This window comes from Oryctolagus cuniculus, chromosome 11, assembly GCF_964237555.1.
Source record: "Oryctolagus cuniculus chromosome 11, mOryCun1.1, whole genome shotgun sequence".
NCBI lineage: Eukaryota > Metazoa > Chordata > Mammalia > Lagomorpha > Leporidae > Oryctolagus > Oryctolagus cuniculus.
Genome location: NC_091442.1, coordinates 4,079,134 through 4,096,102, shown reverse-complemented (window position 1 = coordinate 4,096,102; position 16,969 = coordinate 4,079,134). Strand labels below are relative to the sequence as shown.

General features: G+C 60.2%; 1 long non-coding RNA gene across 1 annotated transcript; it reads right to left on the bottom strand.

Moving 5' to 3' along the window:
• Positions 1–215: 215 nt before the first annotated feature.
• Positions 216–11,746, bottom strand: LOC127485169 (uncharacterized). The gene is made up of 4 exons (XR_007912335.2): positions 11,399–11,746; positions 9,168–9,231; positions 5,075–8,597; positions 216–2,498 (listed from the first exon to the last, which is right to left on the bottom strand). It is a non-coding gene; the product is annotated as an uncharacterized lncRNA (long non-coding RNA).
• Between the last annotated feature and the right edge of the window lie 5,223 nt (positions 11,747–16,969).

Here is a 16,969-nt window from a genome sequence, read left to right as displayed (position 1 = left end):
CCAGAGCCCTTCTCCCGAACTCAACCCCGGTCCTGTCCGCGCCGAGCTTAGCATCCTTCAGGGGCTCTGCAGTGCTGTGGGCCAGCCAAGTTCCTGCCACAGCTCCCCCGGGCTCTCACGGCCTGCATTGCCCCCGCGACCCTTCCGCTGGATTTTCAGCCACGCCCCATCTGTCAGATTGCTTCCCCCACCCTCTCCCTCCCAAGGTCCTTTGATATTTTCAGGGGTCTGTTTGCCACTGCTTCCATTTCTCTCCCATGGTAGCACTTCTCAGACCAAGCAACACGTCTCTCTAACTTGCTGGGCTCCTCACACACACACACACACACACACACACACCCTTGCACATGTATGTGCATGATTACAAATCCCCTAGGGAGCGCAGGGACCACCTGTCTCTTGTCCACCCAGAGTGGCCCACATGGAACCTGGCAAACAGCCAGTGGCTGATGGACGTGTGTGGCCGCATTTGTGAGCGACGCCTGCAGGTTCGTAAGAAGGGGTCACGGTCGGTGGATTGTTCTGGGCTTGGTGAGCACCAGCAGGGAAGCAGCTGGTAGACCAGGGACAGAAACCACGCGGACCTCGGGCAGGGCGAGCGCTGTTCTCTTGTCTATGAAACAGAAAACAGATGCCACGCCCACAGAGCCATTTGAGACTTGCACCACGCCTGGGAGCCTGGGATGTGCTGAGCGCTCGATGACCTCATCCCTGTGATGGTGGCCAGTGTGTGTGTGTGGGGGGGGGAGGTTCCTGACGTGGGTGAACTAGGCAGCCTTCCTGATGCACACGTGGGTTTCCTGAAGCCACTGGCATCCACACCATGCTATAAAATTAACTTCCAGTTAATCGCCAGCTCCTCGCCTCGCTCGTTTCCAGCCTGGTCACTTTCACGCCCGCCCCTCCCTCCTCCTGCTCCCTTCTGCGATGTGTCGCAGTGTAGCCGGGCCCTGCACGTCCCCATTACCCACTTTTGCAAACATCCTCATTTCCCTGTGCAGAGTGCCAGGGGGCGGGTTTGCAAACAGGGGAGAAGTTGGTGGACCCTGCAGCCCGAGCGTGGCAGGGAGGGGCGAGGGAACAGGAAACCCCAGGGGGACTCGAGCCTGGACCTCCAGGAGCCGCCACTCTCCCTGCCTGGCGGGCCGAGAGGTTTCTCAGTAAAAGAATTCTCCCTGGGGAGGAAAGACGTCCTGCAGCGCTAACGAAGCCAAATGAAAACCAAGAACGAGAGCCAGGCGGGGTCCCCTGGCCGCTCCACTCTGCCCCTCCCAGGTACCCTAAAAGACACCTTGTGAGAGCCTTCTGCCTCTCTGAACCGACAGGAAGGATTTTCCGCAGTGCTGGAGAAAGTGACAGGGCTGGGGCAGCCCCTGCTGTCCGGGCCGACCCGGTGCGGGCCGATGGGTTTAGGCGACAGAGCGGGGAAGGCACTTGGAATCAACGCAGCCAGCTGCTCACGAAACGGTAACGGATCACAAACCGGTCTGCTACGGACTCTTGCTCACCTCTCTCCTCTGGGACGTCCCAGGCGGTGCCGGGCCATGCGGTGCCCGAGGAAGGCACCTTCTGGTGCCTTGGCCGCGGCTCCACCCCCACCCCAACCCCCTCGGTGGAATGGGGCAGCCCGGCTGGCTCTGCGCCCTCTGCCGAGCCCTGAGGACACGGATCTGTGAGCGCGATGGGTGCTGTGAAGGGCGATGAGCTCCCTCGACAGCTGCTGGTCCCCGAGAAACCTCAGCATCTGCTTCCAAAGAGCCCAGCCTGAGACCACGTGCTGCCCTCTCGGTCCATTTGCAGAGATCGAGATCAAAGAAACACATGTGCAACGGAAAATTGCTGCTAACGGGGGAGCTCCCTGACCTCCTGGAGGTCGTCGGGGAGGATGGGGCCTGGCCAGCAGGTCCAGAAGGGACCGCCCTCCAGTACGGGAGCCAATGGCAGGGTTGATGGGGAGGGGTCCAGGCTGAGGCCCAGGCCTTGGGGACAAGAGCAGAGGGTGTGGCGGAGCCCGGGGCCGGGGAGGCTAAGCCATGCCTCTGGGACATCTGCAGGTGCTGGGCCAGCTCCCGGGGACTCCAGGGCAGAAGCAGGGGTCTCTAACCTGAGATGGGTGTGTGCTGACCTGGGGAAATCTGATCAGATTTGCATCGGGAGAAGGGCGTTCCACCTGCTGGAAGGTGGGAGGGGGCCTGCGGCTTCTGGAGGGGTGCAGCCGAGGGCAGAGGCGCACCTGCCTGGCATGGGGGTGGCTGCCAGCCCCTGGAGGTGCCTCATAGAGGAGCTCCCCGCACACGCTCCCATACAGAGGACACCTGGGAGCAGAGCTCAGGGTGCCAGAGACAAAGCAGAGAGCTGTCACTTACTTTTCCCAGCCCAAGGCCCAGCGGCAGCACAAAGTCGTGATTGGTGAAGGCGAACACAGACACATTTGCTGTAGCCGTGGGTCCCGGCGTCCCGTCTGGTGGCTTATTACGGCCGTTCATCAGGCGGACGGGCTGTGGGACAGAGAGGAGCAGGCAGGCGTGTGGGCAGGGCGGCACACACACACGCGTGTGAAATGCTCTCGCTGGCTTGGGGGCTCTGGGTTGCAGTTGAGGCCAGAGCAGACCTGCTGTGCTGGCAAAGTGCGAGGGGTTAACTGACAAGGGCGTCGTGCACCGTGGGGTGTATGGGCCGGGGGGGCACAGGGACCCAGCACACTCACACCTGCCACTCCTCACGTGGCCATCACAGTGGGCGGTCCCGCCTCCTCCCACAGGCGGCTGATGTTGAGACAGATCAGTGTGGTGTCACCGGAGGCCTCGCAGCCACAGAGGTGGGATCAGGACTCAAACCCAGGGGCACATATTTGGCCCAGGAGTTACGACGCTGCCTGGGATACCTGCGTCCCACACCAGTGCCTGGGTTTGAATCCCGGCTCCGCTCCCACCTCCAGCTTCCTCCTAATGCTCACCCCTGGAGGCAGCAGGTGAGGTCCAGGTGACTGGATCCCTGCCACCCCCATGGGAGATCTAGTCTGGGTTCTGGGCTCCCAGCTGTGGCCTGGCCCAGCCCCAGCCGTTAAGGGCATTTGAGAGTGGATCAGTGGATAGGAGCTCTCGGTGTGTCTTTCTGATTCGTTCATTCATGCATGCATGCATTCTTTGTGTGTGTGTGTGTGTGTGTGTATCTGTCTTTCAATACAATAATTTCCTGAAAGACACAGATGCAGGTCCGGGGGCCCCAGAGCTACTGCCCCAGCTCCGGCCCGCAGGCTGTGCCTTGCCCAGGGTGCCGGGGAGGACTGGGCGGCTGTGCCTGCAGGAGCAGAGCGCGTGCGCCGGGGAAATGACAGGCAGTCCCTTAGCACCGAGCCCCGAGGCCCCCCTGTTGTCGGCAATGATGCAGTCCACCCACAGGGCACTCGGTTTGCAAAGGGCCTCGGGCCATGCCCACTTTCTGGTCCACAGGGGCCAACGACTCAGTAAGGGAGGGGTACGGGGATCTAGAGGCCACCATAATCCCCCAGCCTCCACGGGGTTGAGGAGATGGGCTTGTCCCCACCCCTGCTGAGGGCGACTGAACCGGCACACGGATGCATCCGTCATTGGCCACACCCAGCCGAGGCAGAGGTCATGGGAACCCATGACGTGATGTCCTGGCCAGCCTCCCCCCGGGCAGAGTGAGGGAGCAGGGAGAACGGAAGCTGTGCCCCGAGGGTCTGGGTGGCCACACAGGAGCTGGTAGCACAGGTGTCACATCTTGCCCCAGCCTCTCCCCTCGTCACCCGTCTCCAACCACGGCGGTTTACGCTGCTTGCCCAGGACCGAGTCAGACACCACCCGGGGCATCGCATAAGCACCTGCTGTGTGGCCAGGATGCTGGGGCTCTGAAGACACAAAATGAACCCACGCATGCCACAACGTCCAGCAGCACGATGCCATGAAGGGGACCAGGCGGCGGACGGGAGTCACCAGGGAGGGCCACGGTGCCAAGGACCTTCCCAGAGGAGATGGGGCAGTCAGCTCTGGGGAGCTCCTGGCTCCAGGACAGAGGCACCAGGTCTGCCATGATGCCTACCCCAGTAACTGGCCCCTGCTTCACAGCCCCTGTATTCACGGCTGAGACGGCGCAGGACCAGGGAAGCTCGGAACTGTAAGGAGGGGAGGAGGGGGGGAGGAGGAGGGGGAGGAAGGGGGGAGGAGTGGGGGAGGGGAGGAGGAGGATCTTCAGATAGGTCCGGGCACGCACACAGTCCCGTGTCGGCTGCTAAAGGCGTGGGCTGTGGTAGTCCTATGACCGTCAACAATGCAAGCCTGCATTTACCAAGCGCTTTAAGCGTGGGCTGTGGTAGTCCTATGGCCGTTAACAATGCAAGCCTGCATTTACCAAGCGCTTTAAGCGTGGGCTGTGGTAGTCCTGCGGCCGTTAACAATGCGAGCCTGCATTTACCAAGCGCTTTAAGCGTGGGCTGTGGTAGTCCTGCGGCCGTTAACAACACGAGCCTGTGTTGATTAAGCACCTGCCGTTCTGTGTTTTGCACAGGCTCACGCATTTGCCCTCGCCACCCGAAGCAAGGCTCTGTAATGACCACCCTCGCCTAGACAAGGACACGGGGACACAGAGAGGTAAAGCCACTTCCCCAAGTCACACAGCGTCAACCACACAGCTCAGCTCATGATGCTACTGGGCCCTGGGGGAGGGCAGGGGGGCAGCTTCAGACCTGCCTGGGGCCTTGGGTGCTGCAGCCATGACACGGAGCTAAGGGACTCGGCCAAAGCCACCCCAGCTCCGAGGTGGCTGAGCTAGAACGAGGGTCCAGGCCTTGCCTCCCTGTGGAGCGCCCAGCCCCTCCCACCGTGCCTGGCACATTGCAGGTGTGTGGCCAGCCCCGGGCCATCACGTCCCACGTTTTCCGTGTTGCTCTCCTGTCCAGGCAGGGAGACAGAACCAGACGGGGCATCACACAAGGCTGAGGCTGGCCTTCCTGCTCGAGGCCCAAGGGGCGATTGCAGCCAGTGGGCAGCGGGAAAGGACAGGATTGGCCACCACAGAGCACCCGTCCCTCCTGGCAGCCCTGCTGAGTACTTACGCCGTGGCGAGACACAGGCGGACGACGTCGCTTTGGATTCCAGCATTTGCTTCCCAAACGTCGGAGACCCAGGCACCAGGGCCAGTGGCGATGGATGGGCGTCCGGCATCGACTGGTACTCAGCCTGCGGCTTCATCACGAGGGCCCTCACCAGGGCTCTGCCGTTGGAGGCAAAAGGGGGAGAACGTTCCTGCACAGGCCTGAAGCGAGGCCCCCGGCTGGCAGGTGGAAGTGGGGGCAGCCTCAGGGCTCCTCACACGGGGTCCCATGCCCTGGCATAAGCCCCTCACTGAGTGTCCTGCCGGTGCTGACAGAAGTGAGTCCAGTGGAGGACAGGACAGCCTGCGCTGGGCTGGCGCTCTGTCTACACAGGGACAGAGTAGACTGTCCCTGTCGCTCTTACGCAGGGACAGAGTAGACCGTCCCTGTCGCTCTACTTAGGGACGAAGGCTGGCAGCAGGCCCCCGGGGGTCAGGACCTGTGCTGCAGCCCGAGAGCAGGACAGGGTGGGAACAAGCTCCCTCCATCCTCCCCTTTCTTCCTTCCTCCCACACGGGCTGCGGTACCGACTGCAAGCCGAGCACCGTGCCGGGAAGCCGGGATACAGTACCAGGCAGGACGGCCCCGGCCCCGGCCCCGGCCCCGCCCCATGCACGGGAAGGAGGGTCTTGCTGAGTGTCTCCGCACCTGCCTTCTGCCACAGGTTGAGGACTGCGTCCGTTTTGTAGAAGGGGAAAGGGGGCCCCTCCTGGGCAATGCTCTGTCACTAGACGTGTGACCCTGGGAAACGAAGAGCCTGCGCCTGGCTCTCCCACACCCTGCCCAGCAGGCCCCCTTGCTTTCTGGACTTCCACCAAGCTCCGTGTGAAAGGTCAGAGGTCCCCTGTTCATTGCCAGGTTCCAAGCAGGACCTAGCACAGACCAGACAGCACGGGCTGAGGATGAGAGACGCTGTGATGCCCAGGCTGGCAAGCCTGCCTCAGCCGTCTGTGTCTTCCGCTCACGGCACCAGCAAGAAGCATGGACTTGGGCCGGCGCTGTGGCACAGCAGGTGAAGCTGCTGCCTGCAGGGCCGGCCTCCCATACGGGCGCCGGTTCAAGTCCTGGCTGCTCCTCCTCTGATCCAGCTCTCTGCTGTGGCCTGGGAAAGCAGAAGATGGCCCACGTCCTTGGGCCCCTGCACCCACGTGGGAGACCTGGAAGAAGCTCCTGGCTCCTGGCTTCAGATTGGCCCAGCTTCGGCCATTGCGGCCATCTGGGGAGTGAACCAACAGATGGAAGACTTCTCTCTCTCTCTCTCTCTCTCTCTCTCTCTCTCTCTCTCTCTTCCTCTCCTGTCTCTGTGTAACTCTGACTTTCAAATAAAAAAAAAAAGGCAGCGTGGCCTCAGCAGGTGGTGGGAGGTTACAGCTTTCTCGGGCAGCCGAGGGCGTCCCCTGTCCCAGCCGTGGCTCCCACAGCCCGCAGGCTCTCGACTGAAACCTTCGCTCTCTCGCCTCCCAGGGAGCTTTCTGAAAGTCAGCCTTGATGTTCTAGAAGGTTCTGTCTTTCTGTCTTCTGTTTCTTCCCCAGTAACTATTAACCTTTGAAACAGCAGAAGGTGACAATCAGCTGTACCCGGCGCGCATAGGCAGCTGCAATGGGGCTCAAGTTATTAATAAAATAGTTTTGCTTTTAAATTTCCCCATTATCTTGCATTGCAGACATCGTAGATGTTTTCTAAGTGTCAATCACCCACGCACCTCCCACAGGCTTTTTGCCATCCTCTTACCCAGAATATGTTTCCTGAAATCAACTCCCTTTAAAAGTTTTAACACATCCTGCTTTGTTAAGTACTTTCAGATTTACAAGGAAAAAAAAAACTGAACAGAAAGTACAAGGAGTTCTCCCATGCCCCCTCCCTCCCGGCACACGCGTCCCTGTGGCCAGCGTCTTGGATTAGTGTGGGTCATGTGTCGTCACGTGTCATAGCTGCTGGCGCAGTGTCGCTCCACGGTTGTCCGTAATGCCGGTGCTTTATGCTGGGGGTCACCCTGGAGGGTGGGTACAGTGCCCCGGGCTTTTGACAACCCAGTGCTATGCAGCCCCCATTGCAGTATCTGATTAAACAGTTCCAGCACCCTACAAAATGCCCTGTGCCCCCCATTCATCCCTAACCCTGCCCTCGAACTCCTGCCGACGCTGATTTTCCACTGTCCTTACCGTTTCAGTTTTTTTCCAGATTGTCCTGTACTTGGGACCAACCAGTGCAGAATCTTTCCATATTGGCTTCCTCGACTCACTTTTTATGTGCATAAATTTAAAAAGGGAGACTTTGTACCACAATCACAGGTGGCTATTCAGATTCATTTTCTGAGAATAAAAGAAAACTCTCGGGTGTCAGCAAGAGTGGGAAACTCTCTATTCCATCAAAGTCATGAGAAGAACTGGCAAAAACACCAGATTCAACCATTTCAGAACCCTGGAAACAAACCAGAGGCTTGCAGCAATCTGGAGAGCGTGCATTCAGGAAAAACACAGGACTCTCCCTCAGAATAGCGAGTCCATGGCACTTGAACTTGAACTTGACACATTTCCAAGTCCCTGCTCTGCAGTTAGCCTTGAAAGCCAGCAGCTGGGCAGGCTCTGACGGGTGGCGGAGCCCCTCAGAGCCTCATTCCCGAGGACTGCCTTTGCCCGGCTCATCCGTGGGTCCTGGATGACTGAGCTTGCAAGCCTGTCTTTATCTGACCTTGCTTGAAACTTGCCCAGTGTGAAAAGTCCAGTGTTTGTTGAAAATAACTAGGGATAACTGGGATAATTGATTAGCTTTCTGGCTTCCTGCAACAATGAACACCCATTGAGACAAACTCTGTGCTAACCGGCAGCTGACAGCAGCAGAGCAGGTGGAGATGTCTCCACGGGCTTTGTAAGGCTCCAGCACATTTCCGAGACTCGAGAAGGCTGTGTGTGTGTGTGTGTGTGTGAGTGTGTGTGTGTGTAGAGCTGTGTGCACGCCTGGAAGAGACCCGAGGAGGCTCCAAGCTCCAAGCTTATATCCAACCTTGAGAAGGAAGTGAAGGCTAAGGCAGAGTCGCCGATTCCTGGCCAAGTAGTGACTGTGAACTCAACATACAGAGTTCCACGGCAAAAACTGGGAGATTTATCAGTTCTGGACATTTAAAGAAATCTTTGTCTAACGGGACACAGTGAGCCGGGCAGATGCTCCAGGAGCCACACATGGAAACCAATGTAATGCATATGAACAGAGCTGAGGGCACAAGCCACATCTTCTCACAGGAAGAGAACAATCGTCTGATGTCGTCGACACCCTTTCATGAAAAAAATACTCAGCGTTCTGGAAATAGGAGGAACTTCCTGACTCAGATGAGCTCAAGACCAACGTCATACTTGACGGTGACAGAGTGGGTTCTTTCCCAAAAGATCAGGAACAAGACAAGGGTGTCCACTCTGCCCATTCCTTGTCTACACTGTAGAGGAGGTGCCAGCCAGCAAATAGGCAAGGAGATGAAATGAGAGGTGTCTAAAAGGAAAGAAGTAAAACCACCTCTGTTGGAGGGCGACATGATTTTGCACATAGAAATTCCCGATATATCTACAAATAAACTATGAGGGCCCATAAACAAGTTCAGAGAGGTAACAGGACACAAGATCAATATACGAAAGTTAACTAGCTGTCTGCATGTTAGCAAGGAACAATCCAAAAAAGGAAATTAAGAAATAATTTTGGGGCCGGTGCGGTGGGGTAGCGGGTGAGGCCACCGTCTGCACGCTGGCATCTCGTATGGATGCCATTTGAATCCCAGCTGTTCCACTTCCGATCCAGCTCTCTGCTAGTGTGCCTGGAAAAGCAGGAATAAAGGCCCAAGTGCTTGAGCCCCTGCACCCATGTGGGAGACCCAAAAGTAGCTCCTGCCCCTGGCTTCAGACTGGCCCAGCCTCAGCCACTGCAGCCACTTGGGGAGTGAACCAGTGGATGTAGAATCTCTCTCTCTCTCTCTCTCTCCCTCCATCCGTCCCTCTTCCTCTCTCTCTGTAATCCTGACTTTCAAATAAATAAATAAATCTTAAAGAAGAAAACATTTTCACTTACCTAGCATCGAAAAGAATACTTTGGAATAAAGTTAACGAAAGGACCAAGACATGTATCCTGCAACCTGTAAAACCAAAACCAAAAAAAATACTACTAAGAGAAAAGCTAAACAAGCGCCGTGCTCACGGATGGAAGGACTTCGTGTGGTGAGTGTGGTGCTGGTCCCTGAATTGCAGCAGCAGCTCCTGGCCCCATCCCCCATCCAGAGCTGCGAGTCCCGGGACGTCCCGAGGCCCCCATGCTTGCCGCCGTGCGGCTGTGCAGCCCTGAAGGACTGGAGCTTTCGGAAGGTGACGTCACATGTGCAGGCTCTGGCATCAGGCTGTGGGACTCCCATCCCGACCCCGGCTTTACCAGCCCTGTGGCTTAGGCAGTGCCTTAACCTCCCACAGACTCTCCTCACGGGTTAGGTGCCTACCCCCAGAGCTGCTGCAAAAGCTAAATGCAATGATCAGTACCAGCTGCCCACAGTGTCGGGCTCACAGCAGGTGCACCGCCGATGTGAGCTCATGGCACCGTCATCCCTGCAGAGCCCTGAAATGACTTGCAAAGCTGTGTGACAGCAACGCCTTCTGTGTGTGGAGTGAGTGGGGGTCAGAGCTCTCGTCTCAGCCGTGGGGCCACCAGGATGGGTCACTCCGCGGCTGAGCCTCTGGCTCTACCTCAATGCCAGATGCATCTTTGGGGGACTGGCACTGTGGCGTAGCAGGTAAAGCCACCTCCTGCAGTGCCGGCATCCCATAAGGGCACCAGTTCGAGTCTGGCTGCTTCACTTCTAATCCAGCTCTCTGCTATGGCCTGGGAAATCAGGAGAAGATGCCCAAGTCCTTGGGCCCCTGCACCTGCATGGGAGACCCAGAAGGAGCTCCTGGCTCCTGGCTTCAGATTGGCAGAGCTCCGGCCATTGCGGCCAGTTGGGGAGTGAACCAGTGGATGGAAGACCTCTCTCTCTCTCTGCTTCCCCTCTTTCCCTGTCACTCTTTCAAATAAAAAAATAAATCTTAAAAAAAAAAAAAAGAATGCCAGAGAACGCTGTGCACCTTGCGGTACATCCTTTACCCATCCCTGCCCCACACAGCATCACCTGGGCTCCTTGGGCGTCCTGACCCCCTAGCTGCCCCTGGGATTCTGGCGTCGTGGCTGGGGCGCGTAGCCCTGCTGCGGGAGGTTTTGCTGCCCTCTGGAGGGCCTCAGGATCAACCAGTGGTGTCCATGTCATCCTCAAGTCCTCTGTGACCACTTCCCCTGGGAGAATCCCAGATTCCATGAAAATCCTCAGGAATCCTTTTTGTTTGTTTGAAAGGCAGAGTTACAGAGAGGCAGAGGCAGAGAGAGAGAGAGAGAGAGAGAGAGGTCTTCCAGCTGCTGGTTCACTGTCCAAATGGCCACAATGGCCGGAGCTGTGTTGATCCAAAGCCAGGAACCAGGAGCTTCTTCCGGTCTCCCACACGAGTGCAGGGGCCAAGCACTTGGACTTTCCTCTACTGCTTTCCCAGGCCACAGCAGGGAGCTGGATTGGAAGGGGAGCAGCTGAGACAAGACCCAGTGCCCATATGGGATGCTGGCACTACAGGCAGCAGTTTTACCTGCTCACCACACAGCGCCAGCCCCTCCTCAGGAATTCTTAACCTATGGGACCCCTAGGCACCCCACTCACAGCCAGCCCCGGTGAGCTCCCCAGCAGTGTCTGCAGGTTTTGGGGGCCAGCCTCGCAGACCTGGCTCCCTTCCAGGGCCTGCTCCCCGGCTGCCAGCTCCACCCGATTTCTTCACAGCCACCATCCTTTGTCCAGCGTGGCCCTAAGACAAACACACCCTGGAGCAGACGGAGGCTGCGAGCCCCGGGAGGGCGAGGACGGCCCACCTTGTCTGGGGCAGGCCGGCAGCTCGCACACCCGGATGAAAGCCTCGGAACACAGCGAGGCAGCCGCTAGGGGACGGTGCTTTTGGAGAGCAGAATCCCCCAAAGCTGCAGCACCCACGGTGGCCAGTAGCTGTGCAAGGAGAGCCAGGGCCGGCACGGCGGGGCCCCAGGGTGTGCCCCAGCAGTGCCGGAGCCGCGCTGCCTCCATGGACAGGGACCGATTCTGACGTCGACGCCAACAGAGCCGGCTTCCAGCTCACGGGACAGACGGGCGAGCCGGCCGGAGGCTCCTCCACCACCGCACACCGACACCCCCGCCTCCCACCTCTCCAACGGCCTAATTAGATTCCCCCAGTGCCATCGCTCACCTCATTTGAACCGCGCGTTTATAATTCATGGTCCTGATGCAGTTGGGTGTTCATTTGTAAAAGTGTAGCAAACAAGCCGGCGCCGCGGCTCACTAGGCTAATCCTCCGCCTTGCGGCGCCGGCACACCGGGTTCTAGTCCCGGTCGGGGCGCCGGATTCTGCCCCGGTTGCCCCTCTTCCAGGCCAGCTCTCTGCTGTGGCCCGGGAAGGCAGTGGAGGATGGCCCAAGTGCTTGGGCCCTGCACCCCATGGGAGACCAGGAGAAGCACCTGGCTCCTGGCTTTGGATCGGCTCAGCGCGGCAGCCGTAGCGGCCATTTCAGGGGTGAACCAACAGAAGGAAGACCTTTCTCTCTGTCTCTCTCTCACTGTCCACTCTGCCTGTAAAAAAAAAAAAAAAGCATAAAACAAACAAACCAAAAAAAGTGTAGCAAACAACCAAGGGGCAGAAGGAAAGCTTAAGAAGAAACACATCTGACTCCCCCCCCAGGGCTGGGGGCCGCAAGCTGAGGGGCGAGCGAGGCCAGGAGGAGGACGCAGTGGGCTGGGGTGGGGTCCTCGCTCCTGCCGGCTCAGCATCCTGCGCCCCTCTCCTGGGAAGGGCTCCCGGGGTCCCCCTGGGTAAGCGCCCTCACCACTCCACCAGATCTCAGGGTCTGACGTCATAAGCTCCCACCAGCCGCGTGTCGGTCCTCAGCGGCCCCCGGGGTGGCTTCCAGAACAGGCAGGTGAACCCCAGGACACTGCCTGGGACTGCTGGGATGTCAGCTGCAGCAGCAGGGGCCAACCCCCCACCCCCAGGTGGGCTGGGCGGGGGGCAGCCCACGGAGCCCGCACAGGCAGGTGTGGGGAGAACGGGGCGGGGGCGGGTTCCTGGTGCGCACGCACACTCAGCCGTGCCTGGCCCCGCCCCTGGGGCTTCGGCCTTTGCGAGTCCAGTGCTCCCTTCCTCGAGCCTGCTGCGGTCGGCTCCTCTCAGCAGACACAGCTCAGCACGTGGGAGGCGGCAGACGCCATCGCTTCTCCCACAAACCAATCAGCGGCCAACTTGCAGGCAGTGACAAACGCGGGGCGTGGTGGACGGCCTGGGAGCGGCCATCACCCAGAGCGGCGACTTCTCCCCTGCCCCGGCCGCCCTGCGTCCTCACTTCCTGCTTTTTTCTGGGTCCCTGCTCCAGTCTAACCACAAAGGTGCCTGTCTGCTCCCCTGATCCAGCGCTCCTGGGGACAGGGACGTCTCTACGTTCGCCCACCGGCCTGCTCCGCTCTCAGTGGGAACTGTTAGGTAATGGGCGTTCGTTGGACAGACGTCATCCGAGGCACGAGGGAATGAGAGATACAGGAGCGCGTTTGTCTCGCACAAGACGCTGAGGGAGGTGGTCCAGGGCGCTGTGGAGACTGCGGGGTGCCCTGGGGGACCCGGCTGCCCACCACTGTCCACCCTTATATCAGCACAGGGCTCCTCTTCCCAAGGTCATCTATGGGCCCACGTGGCTGCCGGTGCTCCAGCCACATCGTCTGTATTCCACGGAGGAAAGGGGGTGCAGAGACAGCCTGGACGTGATTTCCTGGAACGGACACTTCCACTCTCACCCGTTGGTGACGGTGGATCTCGGGCAGCAGCTGCTGCGGAGAGAAAGAAAAGCTGGGAGTGACCCAGACGGGGAGGAGGCAGCGCATCCTCAGGCCAGACTCGGCCACCGTCGGTGGGCTTCCTGGGGAAAGCGGGGTCTCCCATCACACAGGAAGAGCGGTGCACAACTGCAGGGGGCGCCCCTGCACAAGGCCACGCCCCAGCCACGCGCACGGCACCAGGGCCTGGAGGAGACGGCCGGCGGTCTTCACAGCGCCGCCGGGGGTCGTGTTCTCCTCCGGGCTTCCTGGATTTCAGGGGCTTTGGCAAACACACGGTGCTTGGAGGAGACTGAGGGCCTCCCCAGCCCGGGTTCAGTTCTGAGAGGTTTCACCCGGCAGCCACGCGCAGGGGCGAGGAGGGAGAGAGGTGGGGGGCAGAGAGGGAGCGGGAGGCGGAGGGGAGTTGGGGGGAGAGCAGGGGTGAGGAGGGGCCGCTCTCCGGGGAGGGAATGACTTCAAAGTGCTGTGCTCCCTCCACACGCAGCCCCACCGCTCCCAAGGGCCCTGCCTGCCCAAGGTCAAGGCTAAGCCAGGCCCTTGGGTGTTTCCTTTGATCCTGAAACCCAGCAGCAAACTCCGCAGCGACTCTGACTCAGGCTGGCTCTGGGCGTTGCTGGCAGCAGCACTGCCCCCCTGCCCCGCCCCAGTCTCCAAGTCCTGAGGGGGCGGCCTCAACCCGAACCCCTCCCCGGATGCTGCCCCGGCTGGAACCAGCTGGCTGGGGGGGGGGCGGGCCCGGGCGGGTGCACCTCCAGCCAGTTCTGCCCCCCCCAGGCGAGAGCCGCCCACCAGCGTCCCGAGTCGTCCTGCTCGGAGCTTACCCAGGCGCGGGAAGGGTCCACAGGTAACCCCGGGACCCCACGCCCGCTCAGCACCCATGGCTTTGCCTTGGCTCCCAGGGCTCCCCTCCCAACCTCACCCACCCGGAGCACCTGGTGTCACTGAGCCACAGAGCTCTGTGTGTCAACCGGACAGGGAAGTGTTTCCCCATGAAGGCCGGCTCGTGCGGTGCAGGCGCTGCGTGGCTTCCCCGTGGCTTCCCCGTGGCTTCCCCGTGGCTGCTGCACTGTGCAACCTGGTGCTCTGTGCTTTGCAGAGTGGAGTCGGACGTCAGATGTGGGGCTGGCAGGGTAGCCGGGAACGGGCAGGACTGCTTCCTGCGTGCGCCCCTCAGCTGCCAGCCCTGTCCGCCTCTGCCCCGGGGACGCCCCGCTTTTCAGAATCTTTATGACTGCACTGGGGCCGCCTGATCGTCCAGACCCTGTGCCCGTCCAGTTGATCAGCACCTGTAATTGCACCTGCGATCCCTTCGGCCACGGAAGGACGCGCGATCTCGGGTCCCAGGGCTTCGGGGCTGCACGTCTCCGGGGACCGTAGACAGTCACTGCAAGCTTGCGTCACCCCAGCTCTCGTCACCGTGCTGTTGACAAATACACGGAAACCCGTCACCTGCCTTGTCGAAAGCAGTGGATCCATCCACTTGGGATGGTTGTATTCTTTTTAAGATTTTTTAAAAAATTTATTTGAAAGGCAGAGTTAGAGAGAGAGGAGAGAGAGAGAGAGATCTTCTATCTTCTGATTCACTCCCCAGGTGGCTGCAATAACCGGAGCTGGGGCAGGCCAAAGCTAGGAGCTTCCTCTGGGTCTCCCACGCGGCTGCAGGGGCCCAGGGACTTGAGCCATCTTCTACTGTTTTCCCAGGCGCATTAGCAGGGAGCTGGACTGGAAGTGGAGCAGCCGGGCCTCGAACCGGGGCCTGTTTGGGATGCTGGTGCTGCAGGCAGAGGCTTCACCAGCCCCGGGACAGTTATTTTAAACACACAAAGGTAACATTGTGATGCGTGTGTTTGACTGTGTTGTGCAGACGGCACAGGTTCCACTCACACCTGTTGTTAAATTGGCGTTCTCGTTGTCCCAACTTTAATATAAAATTGTCTGTCTAAGCACAGGCCGGTGTTCAGACGGGTGAAATGTGGGTTTGCCTTCTTAGCTGCTCTGCCCACGTCTCACGTGTGCATGCACATGCACGTGCACACACGCCTGCACACATGCATGCACACACAGGCACACATGCACACACGTGCACACGCATGCACACACAGGCACACACAGGCACACATGCACACGCAGTGCACGCATGCATGCACACATGCATGCACACACGTGTGCACACATTCATGCACACACACGCGCACACACAGGCACACACGGCTACAGCTTTCTCTCAGCACAGGTGGAGAACGCCCAGGCGAGGCCCTCGGACGGTCATGGCCAATGCCACCCCTTCCACAGGTGAACTCAGAGCCCCCTGCAGGCCCACTGGTGAGACACGTCTGGACCTGCGGCTCCCCTTGTCCCCAGTGCCACACCGATGTATGGAAGCACCCTCTCCGCCCGACCCGCCGTGCGCTCCCGGGGGGCCCAGCTCCTGCCGGGTCTTGCCCACGGCACTGCACAATGGGCACCCAAGTAACGTCTCTGTGAACGGACTTGCTGAGGCCTGACACGGGCCCATCCAAGATCCACCTCCTCCAGACAGCCTTCCAGGGCTACTTCCAGCTGGAAACCACTCCCGGCCCTGCCTGTAACTGCTATGAGAACTAATCCTAAGAACTCCGGTGCTTGGCTGTTCTGGGGTGGACGATGAGAAACCAGCCAAGCACCGGCCGGGCGCATCATGTCGCAAGTGCCGCCCTCCTGTGGCCAGAGCCTGGAACTGCAGCCAGACCACCCGCGGGGCGGCTGGGATAATTAATAGGTTTACATTCTGAGCTCCATCACAGCCCGCCCCACCACATTCACCCCAGAGCGCCCTAGCGGGGTGGCTCAGGGGGATGCGGCTCCCTCGCACACCAGCCCCTGCGGTTGTAACACCTGCTGCCAGGACTTCAGGCACACGTGGTCACAGCACAGGAGCTGACCCTCAAGTGGGAACTCCCAGCTCCTGCCTCCCGCACCAGGTCCATGAGAGGAGACGCCCGGGCTCCTCGCTCTGCCCCGGGAGCCCACAGCCGCCACCAACGGGAGGCTCGGCACCTCCACATCTCCCCCTTCCAGGGACGGACCGGGGGGAAGACGCACTCAGGCCCTGCCCCCTGCCTCCACCACGACTCCCACCCCCCACCCAGGGGGCTCCCCGAGTCCCCCGCCCCACCCAAGGGCTCTCAGCTCTCGGCTCCAGGCTCCCGTGTGCAGCCGTAAGGTGCAGTGGCCGGCCAGCCGCGGGGGTGACGGACGTGTTGAAGAAATGTCACTGCGAGGATTCGGGACGAACACAGTGGGCACCCCCAGGGAGCAGCGGCCACACCCCAGCGGGCCTGAGGGAGCATGCACGGTGCCCCACCCAGCAGCCAAAGCCCCCAGCTCCGCAGGTGGAGGAATGGAAGCAGTGGCCTCCCGTCCTTGGCCAGACCTGCCCCTGTCACGGGAACTGCCTCGGGCATCTGTCACCTGGGCTCCCCCCACCACCACCACGGCATCACTTGAGCCCAGAGAGCCCACCAGAACCTTCGCTTCCCTGGTGCTCCAGGGCTCCCACCCCAGCCCACTCTGCCAGCCTCACTCAGCACGACTGGGGGCAGTGCGGCCAGCCCCACCTCTCCCCGCAGCAGCCACCCACAGTCTCACAGCCTTCCTGCCCTGGCCCCCACCAACCTCCACAGCATGGAAAATCGGGCGCCTGCGCTCCCTCTCCCCCAACCCAGGAGCCTGGGTTCCTGCTCCTGTCCACAGGGTGCTCACCACAGCTAAGACCCAGTGCCCAGGGGCCCGAGGCTGGGAGCCCCCCTGCAGGACGGACTCCCCAGGGGCCATCTCCCCGCTGTGTCCTCCCAGCAGGAGGGGCTGGGGGCTGTCCTCTCATGACCTATCACCTCCAAGGACCTTGCACACACTCAAGGTGTTGGCCTGGGAATGGGGCGTGCACCTCCAGCCTGCA